We start from the raw sequence: 21,736 nt of genomic DNA, 5'->3' as shown, positions 1-21,736 counted from the left end.
GACTAGGTGGACCCTTGGCCTAATCCTAAAGAGCTTGCTGATGTCTTCAGTTTTGGTGGAAGCATAATATTTGGAAGTAACCCAGGCAAATGATTCATTTTTAATATGAGACTAGGAAGATTCTACTACAACCATTCTCAATAACAATTATAGTTTCTATAAAGTTGATTGCCGGGGTTGATCTATCTAGTGAGGATGGCGTGTTATCTGTCTGAGCAACTTCCAAATGTTATCTTGTTTCTTGGGACTTAAAAATGTTTCAACCACCTTTAGGTGATACCTCTTAGAAATGTCCATCAAGATCATTCCCCTTACTCTATACAGATAGTGATATGGTTCCCATCTCCAAAAAATGAAAAAGAAGAAAACAGATCCAGGAAACAACAGAGCTTGACATCAATACTTGGGAAGATCTTGAAAAAGATAATCAAGCAACAGATCTGTGAACACCTAGAAGCAAGCAAAGTTATAACCAGAAACCAACATGAGTTTGTCAAAAACAAACCATGCCAAACAAATCTTATTTCATTATTTGATAAAGTGAATAAATTAATGGACCAGTGAAATGCTATGGACATAGTATACTTGTATTTCAGTAAGACATTTGACAACATAGATTACAATCTACTTCTTGGTAATCTAAAAAATGTAGGATAGACAACATCACCATCAGGTGGATTTGTAACTGGCTGACAAACCGCAATCAATATATAGTCCTTAATGGAACTGCATCTATATAGAAGGACTAGGGATGACATGATAGCAGTATTCCAATATTTGAGGGGCTGCTGCAAAGAAGTAGGGGTCAGTCTTTTTTTCCCAAAGTACCAGAGAGCAAGACAAGAAACAATGGGTAGAAACTAATCAAGGAGTGAAGCAACCTAGAACTAAGGAAAAAATTCACATCAGTGAGAACAATTAACCAGTGGAATGGCTTAACTTTAGAAATTGTGGGTGCTCCACCACTGTAGGCTTTTAAGAATAGACTGGACAGCCACTTGTCTGTAATGGTATAGGGTCTCCTGCTTGGGTAGGAGGTTAGACTCGAAGACCTCCAATGTCCCTTCCAACTCTATCATTTTGTTAAATATATAGATTAGTGAAATGACTGTATCAGGTTCAAACAAGCGTGGCATGACAAAACCGCACTCGACTAAAGCGCGCCCGATTAAACCGTGTCGCTGACGTCATCAACAGGGCGACAACAGCGAGCACGGAGAAAGAAGGGCACTTTAAATAGCGCTTTGAAAGCAAGCCGATTCAAGTTAAGGTAAGAGTTAGGGTTAGGGTTAGGGTTAGGGTTAGGGTTAGGGTTAGGGTTAGGGTTAGGGTTAGGGTTAGGTTAAGGGTTAGGGTTAGGGTTAGGGTTAGGTTAATGGTTAGGGTTAGGTTTAGGGTTAGGTTAAGGGTTAGGTTTAGGGTTAGGGTTAGGGTTAGGTTTAGGGTTAGGGTTAGGGTTAGGTTTAGGGTTAGGGTTAGGGTTAGGTTTAGGGTTAGGTTTAGGGTTAGGTTTAGGGTTAGGTTTAGGGTTAGGTTTAGGATTAGGTTTAGGGGGGTTAGGTTTAGGTTGAGGGGTTAATTTTAGGTTTAGCGTTTACAACGTGCTTTTTTCTCCGCGCTGTTGTCGCGCTGTGATGACGTCAGCTACGCGGTTTCGTCAAGCGCCCTTTAGTCGAACGCGGTTTTGTGGTGGAACCTCAAACAAGTATAGTTCAATCCGCAAGACAAGAGAATTTGATACAATTCCCAGCTTATCCAGCTTATCCACTGGAGCTATCCAAATAAGAGATTGTGCTATTTGTTTTTTTACCTTGTTGTCTTGGTTCAATCTAGATGTGCTGGCCTACATGTTTCATCACCTCCACTCATTCCGATAGTCATACTGTCTGATTATAATGGGTACTGCAGTCTGGTATACATGGAATGGATTAGTCTGGGGAGAGACTGCTCAAACATCTAACCACTCAGGGATTCATACCCAAACACACTCATATAAAATCTGCAATGGGAGGCGTATGGATTTTGGAAGAACTTTCAATTTTGCTGCCATCAACCATTGCTAAGATTCGGTCAATTTGCTGGAGGAAATGAAGCAGTACTAAACTCATGTAGTTTAGTTGTTCGCTCCTAAACTAAATAAAATCCTTCAGTAATCTCAGTTTCCCCTTTTGGTGCATTATAAAGCTGGCTCACATGACATATTAAATCCTAGACCAGGATAAACAAAATGTTGCTTACATATAACAGGCAAACCACACAATGGTTACTATGATAGCCAAGGTCACCCAAGCAGACTCAAAAAAAGTTGGGTTCCCATTGTATGTTGAACCGCAAAATGTTCATGCCCATTATAAGTGCCACAATTAATTAGATGTATTTCCCTCCATTTCTTCTTATTTTGAGAATCAGTATTAGGAGCCGCTAAAAGACTTGCAATGAAAGCAATGAGAATTGCAGTCTCTGAACCGACCTAGATGTTCAAAAAGGAAGACTATACAAATGAAAGTGGATGATGTTTTAGTAATTAAAAGATGATACAAATAACAAACCAGAATTGTGACTTGGATAATTTTCCTATATTGGATGTACAAAGGAGACCTGTGAAAGTTTTAGATTCATCTGTTAAAGATTTGGTGAGAAGGGTCAAATGTTCTGAATCAGAGCCAGTGGTTAGAGTGCAATACTGCAGGGTACTTTTGCTGACTGCCAGCTGATTGAAATTTAGCAGTTTGAATCTCACCGGGCTCAAGGTTGACTCAGTCTTCCAACCTTCCAAGGTAGGCAAAATGAAGACTCAGATTGTTGTGGGCAATATGCTGACTATGTAAACCACTTAGAGGGTGCTGGAAAGCACTGTGAAGTGGTATATAAATCTATGCTATTGCTATTGCTATCATCGACCAGGCTCAAGGTGGAAAAGGCAATCCTTCAGATGGGCAAGTGCCATTCAAAAACAAAAAGTGAGAACTCTACCCTATTTAGGCATTCAGCAATCACTTTATTATTTTAAAAATAATAATGTTATTAAAGATGTCAATGAATCCAATCAAAGCTAATACAGCCTACAGAAAAGAAAAGAAAAAGTCACTCTCTCAGTCACTCAGGCCCTGGTCATCCCCCATATGGACTAGTGCCATGATGGCGAACCTATGGCACGTGTGCCACAGGTGGCACATGGAGCCATTTGTCAGGGCACTTGAGACGTTGCCCGGCCTTCTTTGGAGACCATTTTTTGCCCACTGAAAGCTTCAGAGAAGCGGAGGAGGCTGTTTTCACCCTCACCGGGCTTCTAGAAAGCCTCTGGAGCCTGGGGAAGGCAAAACAACCATGGCAAAAGTGGGGGGGGGGGCATCGCACGCATAGCATTATGGGTGTGGCATGCCAGTGCATGACCCCCCATGTGCTCATCCAACTTTTGGCATGGCAGCCAAAAAGGGTCTGGACATCACTGGACTAGTGCATTGTGCTCTACACGAGGCTACCATTGAATAGTATCTGGAAGCTGTAGCTGGTGCAGAATGTGGCTACAGGCAAAGTCTTGGTTGTTATGAAGATTGCACATCTAACACCTCTGCTGTGTGAGCTGCACCATGTGCCAGTTTGCTTCCAGGTACAATTCAAGGTGTTGGCTATCATCTTTACAGCCCTTTATGGCCTGGGACCAGGTTACATGAGTAAACCATTTTGTACAAATTTCATCAACCCATTCTATCTGGTCAGGCAGGGTGTTAAAGGAGATACTTTACAGATGCTGTTAGTTAAAGAAGGTTGACTGATTGGGCCCAGGAAAGGAGCCTAGGAAGTACCAGCACCACGAGAAGCAGAGAGAAAACCTTCTGGGGCACAGCTGTTCCTGCAAATTGATTTTAATAATATTGATTTTAATTTGGGTTTCAAATGTATTGAGTTTTACTGTCTTTTTTCATATTTTGTATTTAATTTTATTATTGTAATAAGCGAAAAAGTGGGATATTAATTAAAGAAACAAAGTAAAATAAATAAGAATATTGAAATAGAAGGCTCATTGTCCCTTAATTCCTCTGAGCCTAGTATTTCATTTCAGCTTCTCTCTGATATAACACAAAGAGTTTGTAATATAACTGTGGAATTAAGGTCATCATTTTTTTTTGCCAAGCTTTTTTTTACTGTTTTCTATTATATATATTACATTTGTGCTGATAAATAAATAAAGGGAGATTAGTATAGATCTATTTCAAGCTATTTCTCATCAGCTAGTCATACCCTTACTGGGATTTGAATCTGGGCTCTTTTTATATGTTAGGCAGTTGCATTAGCCACTAAGCCATAAGCACTCCTCCCTTATCAGGCAAAAAGGAAAGGAGTATGCTCCCTCCCATATTTGGGCATATCAGGTGCTTTGACATAACACACACACACACACACACACACACACACACACACACACACACACACACACACACAAAGGTCCACAGCAGGTGGCAGCCCTGAGCCAACCCTGGCTAAACTCCAAATAATTCAGCATGCCTCAGAGCTAACCAGGGCTAGGAAGGAAAATTATTTGGAAGCCTAAACTGCAAAACCCAAATTATCTGTGGGAAACCATTTCCATGTGATTGTGCATGTGAATTCTGAGGCAGAAACCAGCAGTTCTCAGGGAAGATAAGGTTACTATATAAGGATACAATAGCTACATGGTTTCAGTGCTATTAGGTATCCATTCATTCAGGTAAGTACAATAGGAGGAAAGAAACCATGAGTTTAAACCTCAGGTCATTTTCACCTTCTCACTGGTAGTGGGCAAACAACCATATTTTGTGAAGCTTCTTTTTTGTTTTCAGCAAAGTTCATAATTTAGATAAGCTGTATCAGCATCTGTGAAACTTCTGCAAGTCCAGCCAAGCAATCCAGAAAAGCAATGAAGTCTCGGGAAAACTAAGCTATGTCCTAGTCAGAATCATTGAGTAGCCAAGACAATTCCACAGAGGTTCATGAAAACATCAAGAATCAAGCCTAGCTTGATAGAATCTACTGTCTTTAATGTGTTCTGTCTGTGTATATAGGTATATATGTATATATCAAGCTTTGTTCATAACAGTTGTATTTTGAGATATTCCTCAAAATTCCTACCAAATATGTAGAATAACCCTTATCTCCAGCAGGACACATTACTGGTATTCTCATAAGGCTGTTTACAATCCAATAGCATAGCATAAAATTTTAGGGTTATAAACCACCCCATAGTGCTTTACAGCATTCTCTGAATTACTTACAATGTAGAGCATTATTGCCTACAAAAGTCTGGGTCCACATTTTACCAGCTTCAGAAGGATGGAAGGCCGAGTCAAACTTGAGCCCTATCAGGCCCGAACTCCAGGCATTCTAACCATTGCATCACCAGGGGTCCTTGTTATGATAGCTCATGATAGCATTCTCAGGAAAGATTTGAATCCTAGTGCTTCTGCCACGGCTGGAATGCATCCTTAGATGCATTTCCCAACTCTACACCTCCATGTTGCATTTTTCTCTCACAGAAAGGTGACAAGACCAGCAGACTTCCTCCTTTCCTTAGTGGTCTCAAAAAAAAAGTATGTCTCCTGTCCTATATTTTCCTTTTCTTTAATACTAAGAGTGTCAGGGTTCCAAGTAACATCCACAATGCAATAAGACTCCAACGCTAGAAATTCCTTAAAGTTCCATTTTATTAGAGATGTCATATTGGCATATCTGAGAAAACCCGAATCTGAAATCTTCCAGGTTGTCCCCACCCAAAAGAAAGCCCAAGTCCCTTCCTCTGCACCCAAATGTCCATCACATGGTCCAATCAATGCACTGTCCCAACTGGAGATGACTCTCAGTCATGCCACTCCAGAATCAGGCTGAATGTCTTCTTGGAGAAAGGAATGTTATTATGGCTTGATGTCCCAAAACTCCATGCAACACCCCCTCCCAGTTTCCCACCATACCTACTGTGGCAGCCCTGAAGATCCAAACAAAAAGATGATCTCCAGGGCTGTCAGAGAGGTGGCATCAGAAGAATCCTTTTGGTGAAATAAAAAATAGGGAAGAAAGGTATAACAGAATTATAATATATTGAATATGATTTGTGAATCATACACATTTCAGAGAGGTAGGGCTTTGTGTGAACTTTCTGGTCCTACCAAGGGCTACAGAATAGTAGGAGGGTACACCACAGGTAATTAATAGGTAGCTGATCAATGCACAATATATGATCATATGGTTTCTCCATGCTCTTCCAAGCTGAAGATTCCAATGCTGAGCCAGGTGCAGAACTACACTGTGTATTCTTTGAAATGCATACCATATCTTCCCTGAAAATGTATCTAATCCTCTCCATCCCCCCCCCCAACTCTCCAAATATTGTGTCTTATTTTGTTGCTGAATTGTCCATGAAATTGCCATGACTACAAATCAAGTCTGCTGCATGTGCAGTGACCCTAATTAGGATTCAAAAGTGAACCAATTTGCATATGCAGCTGCTAGCACAAATTAGCCCATAATAACATACTAGCAGTCTCTCTCTCTAAGTATCAGCTTTAGTTTGATGCATACTGGGGTGATGCATTTAGTTCTATAAAACACAGATTTAAGAAGGACCAAGATGGGATTCTCAGTCCATAATTATTAACCACTCTTTTTAAATAACTAATTGCAGCTAGTAATGATGCTAAAACTGGGCTACAAGGACACTTTCCCAGGAGCCAAGGCAATCCCAATCAGAGTTAAGCTCTTCCGCCATGGTCCTTTCTCCTGCTCCTTATCAGTTAAAGCTGAAGACTGGGGAAGCACTTCTTGGTTGCTTGGTAACCACTCATCTTGTTTTCCTACTGCTTTCAGGAGAGGTTGAGATAAATGTCAAGATAGCTGCTATGTGAGATTGAAAACATTCTCATCAAACATTAGCTCAACCGGGGGCTGCTGTGAGGACTAAAGATGCTCTTCGTTTATTAAAAACTTGCAAGAAACAAGCTTATCAGCCACAGATTTGGCAATTGTGAGAAGTCCTATATACATATTGACACAAGGATGGATCATTAGCTTCTCATCCCTCACAAGAGGGACTATTTACACGTGGTGATACAGGCACAGGCCCCCTCTTTGTGGTCATATGGTGGAAGGGTTGGCCAAAATTATTTTCTGATATGATCACTTGAAGATTCAAGGGCACGCAAACATTAACTCCCATGTGAAATGAAGTTTGGATCTCGTTCACATACAATTTGTGCAAAGGATCTCTCTTGTAGTATGCATGAATGCAGATCATGGAGACAAAACCAGTAGGTATAGGTGAACCAGAACCTATAGGGTGAAGGAATAGGATTTTGTTGATCATGCCTACTGGTTTTGTCTCCATTATCTGGATTCATGCATACTACAAGAGAGATCCTTTGCACAAATTGTATGTGAACGAGATCCAAACTTCTAATAATGGTCATATATTCTCAAATACTCTGTATGTCCCATTTGGGTGCATGTAGAGAGTAGACAGAAGCCATGCACACATTGCATTTGCTCCAACAAATGTCCATCAGCATAGCATTTCAATCACAACGGTTGTGATGCTCCTTTGATACCACAGCTATACAATCCCATAAGAAATATTGAGATGGGAGTGTCTGTTCTGGCTGTGCAACTAGTTTTATCCACTCCATCACTCTCCTACTCAACTCTGAAAGGGTTACCAAATGAACATGTACAGCATGGAGCCTGTTTTTTCTTCTCCTCTAATAGAGCATCGTGGAAAAAAAGGATTTTACAGGAGGCAAAGAGTCTGCATCAATAGCATAGCTTCCCCTTTGCAAAGGTTTTGGGATTTGGATGAAGATGATGATGGAGAAGGTGGAACCCTGACATGCATTCTTGCTCTGTTTCCTGAAATTCTAATCATGATGAAAACAGAAGGAGGAAATGAGGTCCATGTCTTTCCTAAAGACAACTCTGTGTCATTTCTTTGCCCAGTGGTCAAAAATAATTTAGCTTCCTCTGAATAAGCTGATTTTCACTACAGGAGTAGTCTTTGATGACTATGTGCCAAAGCAACAGCAAGGTACCTAGATATTATTTTGCACTGTGTATGTGCTATGATAACAATGTGCTTTGCCCAAATGAAAAACAAAACAGGTAAATTTGCAACTCCATGATCAATACTTTCTGCGTGGAGTTTAAAGCCATAGACGTAAAACATGTGAAATGGAGATAAAAATGGAAATAATGATTCATGTAGTCCATGCTCTGGCCTGACCTGGCAGCTTCTTACATGACTGGCTCTGCAATTTGCTAGGAAACCAAAATGACGGAAAACAGTCCTAGAAAAATGTCACGTAGTCTCTTACCGAGGCTGTACATCCATCTTATTCTGCCAACCCAATAGATACCGAGTCCTCCTTTTTTGAATAATCTGAACAACAGGAAAGGAAGGAAAGGGAAAGGAAATGAAAGGAAGGGAAGGGAAGGGAAGGAAGAGAAAGGAAAGTAAGGGAAGGGAAGGGAAGGGAAAGGGAGGGAAGGGAGGGAAGGCAGGGGAGGAAAGGGAAGGGAAGGGAAAGGAAAGGAAAGGAAATATCTTTCTATAAGACTTTGAAATGCCCAGGATTTCCTTTGGTCAATTTTTTTTCAATACAAAAAGAAAACAAGTTTGTATAATAGTTCAATTTATTAATCTCCAGTCATAAAAACCTGGCTTCAGTATGCTGCCTAAGCTTTGACCTTGCTTCGTACAACAAATCCCTTTGCTATAAATGCCTGTTCCCCTGGTTGTCTTGCAAAAGGAACAGAAGTGTGATGCAGAGTTTTGGTTTTCAGTCTAGTAAACTCAGTTCTTGCAAAACTGACATGACGTGTTCAAGGAAATCACCCTAAAAGAAAATGGTCTAGAAAAGGTCCTGTGGAAGACAAATTTTTTCACTCTCCCTCATTACTTAAATGCCATCACTTATTCAGTTCCAACTAGATCAACAGTCCCCAACCTTTCCACCTCAGTGTCCCTGCCCTGTGGGGGGAAGGGATCAGAGGTGGTATTCAGATGATTTGGACCAGTTCGGGCGAACTGGTAGTGGAGATCGCTGATGGGCCTGCCCATTCACCACAGCTTTATGATGTTCTATTTAGCCACATTTTTCAGGCTGGGCACATGTGCGGAAGGCGCACACACACAAGCAAAATGCATACACGGAAGCCCAGGCTCATGCACAGAAGATGTGCGTGTGAAGCAAGCATGCATGCATGGAAAACTGGTGGTAAAACCCACAGTTGGGAGGGGTGCATGAGGGGCAGGCACCTGCACTTTTGTGTGAGCGGCATTTGTGTGAGCGGCAGACGCACGGACCCTCCACTCGCACTAATGGAGTTTTGCATGCATGCATTCTTGCCCATTTCTCTTGTGGCCCAGTTTCAGGGCTTGGGATCCCCTGAATTAGATCATAAGTCCAAACATTTTTGCTGGTATTGATTACTTCAGTTAGCTATTGGTGAAGCAATCAATGAGGCCCACCATCCACATTGGCCCAGCATCAAAACTTGCTAAAAAGCTGATGGCTCAGGAAACTCTTCAAACAAGGCTATTGGCATCCTCTGGTGTCAAACTGGGTGGCACATGGGCTGGATGTATCATGCACAGGCCATGCCCACCCCAGCTCCATGAGGGGTGAAACATCATGAAATGTCACGTAAGGCAAAATAACACAGTGAGTTTGACACCCATGATCAGAGGTGATATTCAGCCAGTTTGCACCAGTTCACCTGAACTGGTAGCAGAAATCGTGGTCTGCCCAACTGCCCATCTGACCCTGCTCTATGCCATCCAATTTAGGCATGTTTTTGAGACTGGGCATGGCGTGCAGCAAACAGGTGGTAACCAAATGTGAAATCCACCACTGCCCGTGATATAGAAAATTTGCTTATGGTTTGTTCTTCACTAGGGAAACTGAGTCCGTGACACTACTCACTTTCCACCCTTGCTTTGCAAACAGCAGCAGGTGAGATCACTGTGGAGGGAAAGCAGTTTGGCTTTACCCTTTGTTTACTCTGCAGTTGCAGCAGATTGTAGTGTGGTAGGGGCTGATAGCAGGTGCTGCCTCGTTTGCCGACAACCAGGCAACTCCAAGCTGCATATTTTGCAAACTAACAAAACAGTGTGGGTGTGATGTCAACATAGTATTCCTGAGAAAAGCATTTAGAACACTGCTATTGCAAATCGAATTTCAAACCTCCGTTTATATCTCCTGTAAATCAAGAGGCAAGTAAATCCCCGAAGCAGCCTAAACACTCATTTCAGCTGTTAGAGTTCTTAACATCTTGCACGATGGCATTTCTGGTTAAAAATGGTACTTTGCAGGAAATAAATATTGGGTTATTTATTATGCAAGATGCCTTTCATTCCCCTTTCTTGCTTCTGATGACAGGGAAATGAGGTCAGGAAGAGCGAGGAATATTATAGATGAATATTAATCTCTTCTCTTCAGTAAATACATGCATTTATTTATATGGGTGATTTGCTGGTTCTGTTTGGATACACACACATTTAGTGGCAGCGCTTATCCTGAAAAATGCCATCAAATTAGCTCTTTTCAAAGTTGCCAATATTATTGGCAAGGAACACATTTTCTTTCTCTCTTCTAAATGCATTCTGCGCTTCTTTCTTAGCAAAAGGAAAGAGGGGGAGGGGAACCCCAGTTTTTCTTCCAAAGGCAAGAGAAGGTGGAGATGAGCTGGTGTCAGTCATGCGTTTTGAAAAAGCCCAACAGTTTTCTTGATCCATCGGTGACAGATTAGGGAAGGAGATAAAAAAAATAAAATGAAACAAAAGCCTCAAATGTCTGCTTCACTAGGTTCAAGGCAGACTCGTTTTCCCTCTCTTTTTCTCTTTGTTTTAGTTCCGCACTCCGCTTCTTTAATTCCCGCTGGCTCAAATGCCAATTTTCTGCTATGCTGGCATGGCTGCCGAAGTATTGCTTCTGTTAATAAACTGCACAAAATAGCTGAGCAATTAGGCAATTAAACTGCTTTAAATTTAATTTAAACCGCTGGCATTTTGCTAGAAGGATTTTTAAAAAATCCTTTCTGCTTTGTTGTTGTTGTTGATAGGTGGTGGGTTGGGAGGGGGTGCGGTGCAGTGTGGGAAGAGGCAGCACAGGGGCAGCAGAAAGCTCTCCACACACCCCCACCCCACCCCAAGACAGTGGAGATTCATTTGCCTTTGCATTTTAAGCTGGCTGAAGGGTTGTTTGCTCTGGTAAGCACATTTTCTTGTGCTCACCTTATTAGAGCAAGTCATTTTTCCTGAACATTTAACACGCAAACAAGCTTAATCTGATTTCTGCCAAGCTCCCAGATGGGCAACAGAAGCAATAAGCAAATCGTTTTGGAGCTGGGTTGCCTGTTGGCTTGCCACAAGTAATCCAAATTAAAATAGCAGTAAGTAAAATAAAGCAGATCAGGAAAAGTGACAGATATTGGTAGATGGATGCATGTGCTAGTGTGCATGTGTGTGAGAGAGAATGTGAGGAGTGAAATAAAATGAAAATGGCAGATTGTCTTCTAAATCTGTTCCCCACAAGCACATAGAATTATCAAGAAAAGGTGCTCTTTATTCACGGGACAATTATTTCTGTCATTCTGTCATTCAATTGGAGGCCACTGCTAGTGAAAGTAGATAGTATTTTTCACCAAATCTTTCTACATAAAACCTCCCCAAGCAATTCCCCCTCTGTTTCAGAGGAACCTTCCTCCCCATAGAACCAAAAAACTACCACTGAAGGGCATAAAGCTAGGAAAAATAGGAGGAACTCATCAGTGGTGGGATTAAAAAAAAATTACTACTGGTTCTGTGGGCGTGGCTTGGTGGGCGTGGCAGGGGAAGGCTACTTTAAAATCTCCGTTCCCACCCCACTCCAGGAGAAGGTTACTGCAAAATCCCCATTTCTTCTCGATCAGCTGGGACTCAGGAGGCAGCGAATAGATGTGGGCGGAGCCAGTGAGAGGTGGTATTTACTGGTCCTCCGAACTACTAAAAATATCCGCTACCCATTCTCCAGAACTGGTCAGAACCTGCTGAATGCCACCTCTGGAACTCGCTCTTTCTGAGAACATGTGGTCCATAAGGGCAACTCACTTCAACTCATGACACTTAGGAGCCAAACCAAAGAAGCTGCACCATCACTGGAGGTTTTTAAGAAAAGACTGGCCAGCCACCCATCTGAAATGGTATAGGCTCTGCAGCTTGAACAGAGGGTTGGACTATAAGACCTCCAAGGTATCTTCCAGCTATATTCTGATTGATTGACCCTAATCAGCCCTAATCAGCTCTTTCAAAAAAAATGGAGGGGGGAGAGTCTTTTTATGCTGGTTTAAGAAGGAAGAGGGAGCCCATCCCCTCTATCATAGTGATTATCTCATACTATATTTTCTCCAAACACATCATGCCTGCAGTATGGGAATATGCCAAGGGGTGTCAAACTCAAGGCCCGCATGCCACATCTGGTCCATGGGGTGCTTAGATCTGGCCCGTGGGGCCATCCTGGAAACAGCGAAGGACCGGTCTGCGGTGCTTCTGCCAGCAAACACAACCCTGATACAGTCCTCAATGAACTCGAGTTTGACACCCCTGCATTAAATGATCCTAGATTGAAGAGGAACATTAAGCCATTTGTGGTTAGGCTTCAAAATAGACCAGATCAGGCAACAGATTTCACAGGAAGACTAAAACTGCATTTTATTGGGATAGGCTATAATAACCTAATCTTGCCAGTCCTCTCTTTCCTTTCCCTTCCTCTTGTACTTCAGGGAGTCAGAAAAAAAGGGATAATTTAACCTATTTATAATCTCCCAAGCTCTTTGGACTCGTGTTTCTTCTGCACCTGGTATTTCCCCAATAAGCTCTGGATCCCTGCTCCAGGTCCTTCAATAGACAGTCTCCCAAAAGGCTGGAACAAACATTTTCTTTGGAGTGTTTTGAATGCTTTCCCCTGAAAAGAAATATTAAGAAACTAGAAATAGGCATTGTTCAGCTTTATATGGCTTCTGTGGCCTCTTATGCCACTTTCAGTAACTAGAAAGGGATTCTGCATAAGCTCTATTGGCTACTGGAAATGAAAGAGAAGATGATTGGAATGACCTGAAGTACCTTAACAAAGAGCATCATTTCTACACCTTAATGAAGCAATGTTGTCTCTACAGAACAGAATGCTTCATGAAGGCAAATGGGGTTGCCTTACACAGCCCTAATGAGTACCAATCACTTGTCCATTATCATTTTAATTGAAGACATCATAGGGGACAATTCTGCAGTTAGTTGGAAGAAACAAAAAATGACTAAATTATGCTCATCTTTATGATGCCATGATTAATCCAAATTTTTACTTTGCTTGAGGATGTTGGTCATTTATCTGAGAAGAGGTAACTGGGTAGAAGAACTCAGTGCCATGCAGACCAGCATATTCCAGCAAGTATAGAGATAGCTCCCTATGTCTTAAATATAGGTAAAGGTTCCCCTCGCACATATGTGCTAGTCGTTCCCAACTCTAAGGGGTGGGGCTCATCTCCATTTCAAAGCCGAAGAGCCAGCACTGTCTGAAGATGTCTCCATGGCCATGTGGCCAGCATGACTAAATGCCGAAAGTGCATGGAACACTATTATTTTCCCACCAAAGTTAGTTCCTATTTTTCTACTTGCATTTTTATTTGCTTTCGAACTGCTAGGTTGCAGAAGCTGGAACAAGTAATGGGAGCTCACTCTGTTACTTGGGATTTGAACCGCTGAACTGCCAACCTTTCTGATCGACAAGCTCAGCATCTTAGCCACTGAGCCACTGCATCCCTTGTCTTAAATGTATGAATATATGAAATATATGAAGGAGCACATTTTCAAGAAAGCTGAAGCTCAACATTAAATTAAGCTTGCAACATATTAGCAGCCTCTTTCTAACAATGAAGCAAACATTAATAATTTTGGTTACTTTATGTGGTAAATAATGATCAGAGAATTTAGAGACCCAGTTGAGTACAGTAGTTAAGAGGCTAGACTAGAAACTGTGATCCTCCATTTGGTATAGAAGCCAGATGGTTTCAGCCGGTCACTATCTCTCTGACAAACATCTTACAGGATGTTATTTGGAGGGGTGGGATAGGAGGCAGGAACATTAGGTATACCACTTTGAATTTTACAAAATTAAATAGCTTTATAAATCTAAACAAACAATAAATAATGATAAAGACAATAATACATTGGGCAAGATCAGAAAGAAGGTCTCCTAACTTTTGCTGGTATTGTTTTTTTCCTAGCTAAGCCTACCCTCAGATTTTTGTGAGCACTGCTCATTAATTATTACATGTATATATTTGTAAAATCTCAATGATAACAGAATTAAAGCACTGAATTAGTCTTCAAGACAGCAGTGGCAAGCTAGATATCTATTACCATACCACATGTCAATCAGCATTTTAACAATTAATGGCTATCTAATTATCTTGCTATAACGAGCTTGTTATACACCATTTAAACTGCAAGGCATTTGAATGCATTAATAAGAATGTAATTACACAGTTATTGGTGGTATAATTTTCACTTCATTAACTAGAAACTTATATACTTATTAAACTCAATAAGGGTTCCTTTAACATCCCATTGATCATGAATCAAGATACAATGGTTGGCTTATTAATTCTAAATGAGATGATTACAATTATTGGAATTGCTTTTCTAGTTTTTTTTTAAAAAAATGATATGACTGGAAAGAAATAATCATATATCCTATGGAAGAAAATGATTCGTTTAATAGATATGGAATAGAGAGCAATTTTATTTTTTAAAAAATATGAATCTATGCTCTTATATGAAATTTTTGATTTACCATATGCATCCTGACCCTAAGCAAAAGAGTTTCCTTCATTTTACCTCTCAATGACAAACTCTTGTGTTACAGGTTGTTGCTTGTTTCATTCCTTCTAGAACATCATGGAGACTCTTTCTTTTAAAACAGGACCACTGAACACAACAGGTTAGATACTATGGTGCTGGGAAGTGCCTTGTGCAGGAAACTTAAATTAGCAGTCCTATCCTTTGTGTGATCTCCTACAATACAAAAATATAAGGACAGAAAGATAAAACAAAAATTGTGAATTTCTTGCAATGCAGTCATTGTTGGTCCACAATTTGATGACAACACATGGAATAATTAGTAAGTCAATGCACTCATGCTCCTTTAATATAGAGGATTGTTTTCTTCCTTGCTTGTTTTTTTTTTAACTATATTGGCCACCAAACTCCAGTAGACTGGATTATAGAGTTACCTTGATCCTATATACTGTATGTTTACTGCTAAAGACGTATTTTTCTGCATATGCATGGGCAGCTGGGGCATTAGGTGATGCATAGCAGGGTCCAGATTTCACCCCAGCCATGAAGTATATTGTGCAGGGTGCCTAACAGCAGAAAGGCGCTTGACATAGCTTTTTATCTATCAAGGCAGTTGACTCAGCCTTTCATCCTTCCAAGGTAGGTAAAATGAGGAACAATGAGATTGTTGGGGGCAATATGCTGACCCTGTAAACTGCTTAGAGAGAGCTTTAAAGCACTATGAAGTGGTATATAAGTCTAAGCGCTATTGGTATAACTCGGAACCAGTTGCCAAGCATCCAAATTTTGATCATGTGGCCATGGGCATGCTGTAATAGTTGCAAGTGTGAAAAACAGTGATAAGTGACTTTTTCAGTGCTGTTGTAAATTCAAACAGTCACTAAATGAGGACTACCTGTATTGCATCTGGCTTCAAACAAAGCAGGACCTGGTATTTCCAGGTAGTCCAGATCTTACTAACCAGATCTAGTTCTGCTAGTGTTTCTGTGGTCAGGTTGGATCTGTTACCTATTGAGAAAATAAAATAGCACATTGTGTGCTTTTATGATGCTTATTGATGCTTCCCTATGATCTCTTCTTTCCAGCTTTGACAAAGGTGAGAGAAATACGATCCCACCCCAGATAATAAAAAAGAAGTGATATTAAAGACAACCGTGCCTTCCCTATGAATCTTCTAGCTTATTTCACCATCCTGGGATGGCATAATGAAATCTGGCCTTTGATGTACACACTCAATCCTTTCTTTATGAATAGCAAATAAGGCACCAATGCTTCCTCCAGCAGCAGAGGAAGCCGTTTGATGAAACTGGAACAGATGAGCCATGGGCTGAATGAATATTGGAGGGAGGGGGAGAAAGGGAGATCCATGTAAATCTCTTTCTTCGTTGCTTTCCTCCTCCACAAGTTTGAGTGAAATTATCCCGCTGCTACCATATCTACAGAATTTAAACAGAGCAAAATGACTGATTACTAGGTAGTGAATTAGGCACTCTGCTGAGTTATAATATTCAACTGACTCAGACATCCTACTCAATGACTTAATGAGCATTTGGTGGCTACAGCACCTACTCATTATCCTTGATAAATATATCCTTGAAAGGAACATTGTACCCTACACCCCACAAAAAAAGGTTCCCCTGTGATTATGTTCTAGCTCTGAGTATCACGTGCACACCTGTACCAAGCAGTCTTTTCTGAATATCCCTTGGCAAGTTTCCATTAGATACCAAAGTACTAATGATATACCAATGTCCTTAATCAAATGAGGAGGATAGAGAGGCGGGGAAAATGAAATTCTGGAAAATGAAATTCTTCTTTGTGTGGCCAATTCTACTATTCATCCATTGCTGGCAAAGCAGAACACATCATACCAAAGCTAGTTTCTGTCTTTTTTTTTCTGTAAACACTCAAACATATTTATTGCAGCTATAAATATATGTTTTAATGTTGCAATTATTCTTTTTTCTCTTTTTAATTTTTTGTAATAATTGCATGTAATACTACAGAAGCAAAAAAGGAAAAGAAAAAATTATGTTTTATCAGTCTTAAAATATCAAATGTGCCAAGAGATAGCCTTCTCTGTTGTGTTAGTCGATCTTATTGTGATTACTCTTTTGTAGTCCTGTAGAACAGGGAAAGATCTGGAGAAACTGTTTTATATGGTGTTATTGCCCAGTTTTAAATATTTTTGACTAAATCAGATACGGTACATCAGTTTCGACTTGGAATGATGCCTGGTGCCTAGTAGAGACTGGTTATGATGAAACATGAAGATTAATAGTCTCTTTAGATAAGATATTAGTGGTTAAATGAAATCCAATAGCATTCCACAGGTTGTTAATGTAGAACACTCAGAATCCAAAAGCAGAATAGTCAAGCGTCAGGGATAATGACACATAATTTTCCAACATCTGGAGGGCTATACTTTCCCTTGCAATACAAGGATATATCTGTTGTCCCAGAATGCTTTAAACCAGCTTTGGACACCAGCCACATCTAGATCAAAGATTTTAAACTCATGGTCCATGGGCCAGATTCGTCATGCACTTGCCACGCCCACCCCCAGTTTAGAAAGGGGGGGAGTCATTATATGTGACATGATGACAACGAGACACTACAGGTTTGACGCCCCTGATCTAGATCCTTTGAGCTGCATTTTAACAGTTAAATATGAATACTTAGCTCCATATACTTGAGCACCAAAGAATTGAGGCCTTTGGACTATGGTGCTGGAGAAGACTCCTACATGTCCCTTGGACTGTAAGGCAATCAAACCGGTCAGTCCTAGAGATCAACCCTGACTGCTCTTTAGAAGGCCAGATCCTGAAGATGAAACTCAAATACTTTGGCCACCTAATGAGAAGGAAGGACTCACTGGAGAAGAGCCTAACGCTGGGAAAGATTGAAGGCAAAAGAAGAATGGGACGACAGAGAATGAGGTGGCTGGATGGAATCACCGAAGCAGTAGGCATGAGCTTAAATTGACTCCAGAGGATGGTAGAGGACAGGAGGGCCTGGAGGAACATTGTCCATGGGCTCGCAATGGTTTGGATACGACTTTGCAACTAACAACAACAATTTAGCTTCATTTTTGGAAATAATATAACTATCACAAATACTTTTTCTAATCTTACGAATACATTAAATATTTACCAGAGAAGCAAAAAAAGGAGAAGAAAAAAGTACATGTATATATGTTGTGAAGGGGCAACTTCATACAATAATAGTGATAAGATTTCAGCATGTTTGCTTTCTTGTTTGTTTGTTTAAACTGAGATTAACTATTTCAAATGCAGAAGAAATATCCATTCACCTCCCGCTATATTAACAGTGTACAATTTACTTAACTTTAAAAATACAAAGATAAAAAAGCAATACAAACTAAAATATAAAAAAGTGAAAAGTGAAAAAAAGAAAAAGAAAAAAGGGGAGGGGAAAGAGAAAAATATATAAAAAGAGAAAATGAAAAGAAATATGGAAAGAAATTAATTCTTCTTTCATCAAGACAAGTGCAAGCATTTTCAATAACTTAACATCTTAGCAATAGCAATAGCAGTTAGACTTATATACCGCTTCATAGGGCTTTCAGCCCTCTCTAAGCGGTTTACAAAGTCAGCATATCGCCCCAACAGTCTGGGTCCTCATTTCACCCACCTCGGAAGAATGGAAGGCTGAGTCAATCTTGAGCCGGTGAGATTAGAACCGCTGAACTGCAGATAACAGTCAGCTGCAGTGGCCTGCAGTACTGCACTCTAACCACTGCGCCACCTCGGCTCTTTTTCTCTAATATTTCAGCCAAAAATTCTGTATCCCATATCTCATCTTTTTTTCCCAACTTTATTTTGTTATCTGTTGGCAAATAATAAAGCTTCATCTTCCAATCTTAATCAGCAAAAGTCTGATTAAGAAATGAATATTTACATTTATATTTAACAAGTCAATCAATTTCATATTTCCCGTGCTTTACACAATATCCTGTTATCTTCTCTAAAAGTACAAAGAAAAAAGTACTCTTCTTCCTATGTCTTATTTTATATCTATAAAGAAATCTTTAAAACCTCGTCATTCAAGCTTCATCAAAATTCCACTAGAAGTTAATAGAAACAACATATTAAAATATTAATCTTTAATCCCTTCAACTGCTGTCCTACAAATTAATTTCTTATCATCCTATCTTTATTTCTTCTTAATACCATAGCTTATTACTTTCTCCAAAAATAAAACAAAATTTTTCTTCTTCTCATATCTTATCTATAAAGTAATCTATAAAGCCTCATCATTCAGTCGTAGTCAAGAAAAACCCATTAAAAACTGTTAAGGAGGAAAAGAGCATATACAGTATAGTTTAACCTTGATCAAATAAGACAACTTTGTAAACCTTCATTTTTCTTTTGAAAGTCTTGTTAGTTATTCCTTTTAGATAATGTTCCAAAAGTGTTTTTTCTTCCTTTTCCTTATCCCCCCCCCCCCCCCAGGATGTTACACTTTGCCTTTCCTTGGACAAAGAAAGTTATTCATTCCTGTCATGTTATGTGGAAATGACCTTGAAAGACAGGAGGAAGATCTGTAGGCTAGACAATGGTCTGATGAATGAAATCTGAACCCAAAGGAAAGGTTTGGAGAAAGCATGTCAGAAAGGACTCTCACTCGTTTTTATAAGAGTAAAAGTAAGGGAGGCGAGGGATACTTTCAGACTAGCAAATTTTGTTAATGTAATCTTACAATAGTAGTATTCATTGTTATGCATCTTGCCTGAACTACCTTGAAAAGCTAATATCAATTTTGCAAGTCTGAAAATACCCCTCCTCTCCCTTACTTTTGCTCTTCTAAAACTAGCATCTCGGTCACTTCTGAGATGCTTTCTCCATCCCTCCTTTGGACTCAGATTTCATTTATAAGACTATTGTCTAAACAGTAGTTCTTCCCAAGATTATTATCACAGTCCATTAGAGTATAATATGACTGAGACTGCCAGTTATCATGTAAACATAATTGGAAAAATTAACCTGAATTAATAATTAGGTTATTAATTTGAAAGCCCGTCATTGTTCAATCTGTAACCAACAGAGCCTTTGACATTAAAGTGCTGCTTCATAATCCCAAAATTTAGACAAAAAGTAGGTAGAGTAATCTGCTTCATTCCATAGCCATAGTCCTTCATAAATCTGTCCTTTCCTATTCTGACTGTAATTAACTTCCAAACTGCACTTAAATGTATATGTTGAATATATTTCCCACCTAGTAGGTTTTCTTCACTCATTTTGTAATGGCATGTACATTGTTATATGAATGTTCATACGTGTATCTGAGCCGATAGACTGCACTGCAATATTCAGGGCTGGACAAAACTTGAAGGATAACTGTATTCCAATCCATTTATCAATCCAGGAGCATCAAGTCACTTCTCAAGGGAGAATACCCCAGATATCTCCAAGATAGTTTACCTTCCATTGGTAGAAATCAGCCCCACTTGGTCCAGCACTCAACAGAGGCTCCAAGTTAAAACCTGTATCAGATTAGATTGTCAACCCTGAAGCGAACCTGGCTGGAGTATCTTTGTGCCTTCAGGGTTACCACTAGATGGGACACAGAGGGGGTTTGTAGTCAAAACAAAAGGTTTTCCTGTAGGAACCAAGGTCATTCCAACAGATGGCTGGGATAGGAGGAGTAAAGTAACCAAACAAATGGCCAGCACTTCCATTGGACCATAGGACTGATGACTTAGGGAAAGGAGAAAACTTTCACTTTTAATTAGGTGAAAACCACAGGAACTTTCAGAATCGGGTTTCACCAGTTGTGTCAATATGATGTATCCAATGAACTGTTCTTTGAGGAATCTACCTGCCTCAGAATTCTGCTTTCAATGGGCTCATTACTTGGAATGTTGACATAAATCTTGCTTCTTCCTACTCAATTATATGGATTTCTTAGCATCAGCAGGCTTTTGACAATCATGTTAGCCATAAATCCACTGCTCTTTTCTGCAGTATTCATAAGCCCCAATGGTAAACAGATATGTAAACATTCAGATTAAATGTCATCATTCCTTGCTCTGGGCAGACCTAATCACATGGGAGGATCCCTGATATATTCAGGGATTGTTTTCTGATGGATACTATTCTAAGCCTCGTGTGTTTATTTTATTTATTATATAAAGGGCTTATAAACTGCTTCAATCAAAGCAACACTGTGTTAGCTTTTATTTTCTTGATGAATAAAAAGTTCCCCCTGGGCTGCCTTCTACTGAGTTTGCAGAAAGCTAGTATTCCCACAGAACTTCCTTCTGCTTCTGGAGGAAAAGAAAAGGCTATGCATTTTTTTTTCTACCGAAGTGTATTTACTAAACAGCAGTAACTAGGATAATGATGCTTCTGGTGGCAGTGAAGTTCCTGACAGCACAATCATGACCTGCTCTCTGCAGGTATCAAAGTCTCTAATTATTCATCACGCACCCAGCATCCGCATTCATTAGAAGAACTGACACTACATTATTCAGTCCTAGGGAATCTTGTTCTTTTAAGTCTTTGTGGCTCTTTCTTTCCATGTGAATTTGTGGGGCATCAGCAACAACGGTGGTTGCTTAAATGATTAGATGTTGGGTTTAAGTTGCCAAATGCTTGCTTTCAGCATCAGGCTGGATATGAAGCCTTCCATTGAGGATCTGCATACTGCATGAGTCAAAAAAGAGTGCTGTGAAAATATCTACTCATCCTGAACATAAATTATTTCAACTTCTACCCTCAAAAATGACACTATAGAGCACTGCACACCAGAACAACTAGACACAAGGACAGTTTTCCCCGAATGCTATCACTCTGCTTAACAACTAATTCCCACAACATTGTCAAATAATTTACCAAGAATGTATTACTATTATTCTTCTCT

This window comes from Thamnophis sirtalis, unplaced genomic scaffold, assembly GCF_051295495.1.
Source record: "Thamnophis sirtalis isolate CommonGarterSnake01/CBP01778 unplaced genomic scaffold, rThaSir2_p1.2 scaffold_3, whole genome shotgun sequence".
NCBI lineage: Eukaryota > Metazoa > Chordata > Lepidosauria > Squamata > Natricidae > Thamnophis > Thamnophis sirtalis.
This window is presented reverse-complemented; position numbering follows the sequence as displayed.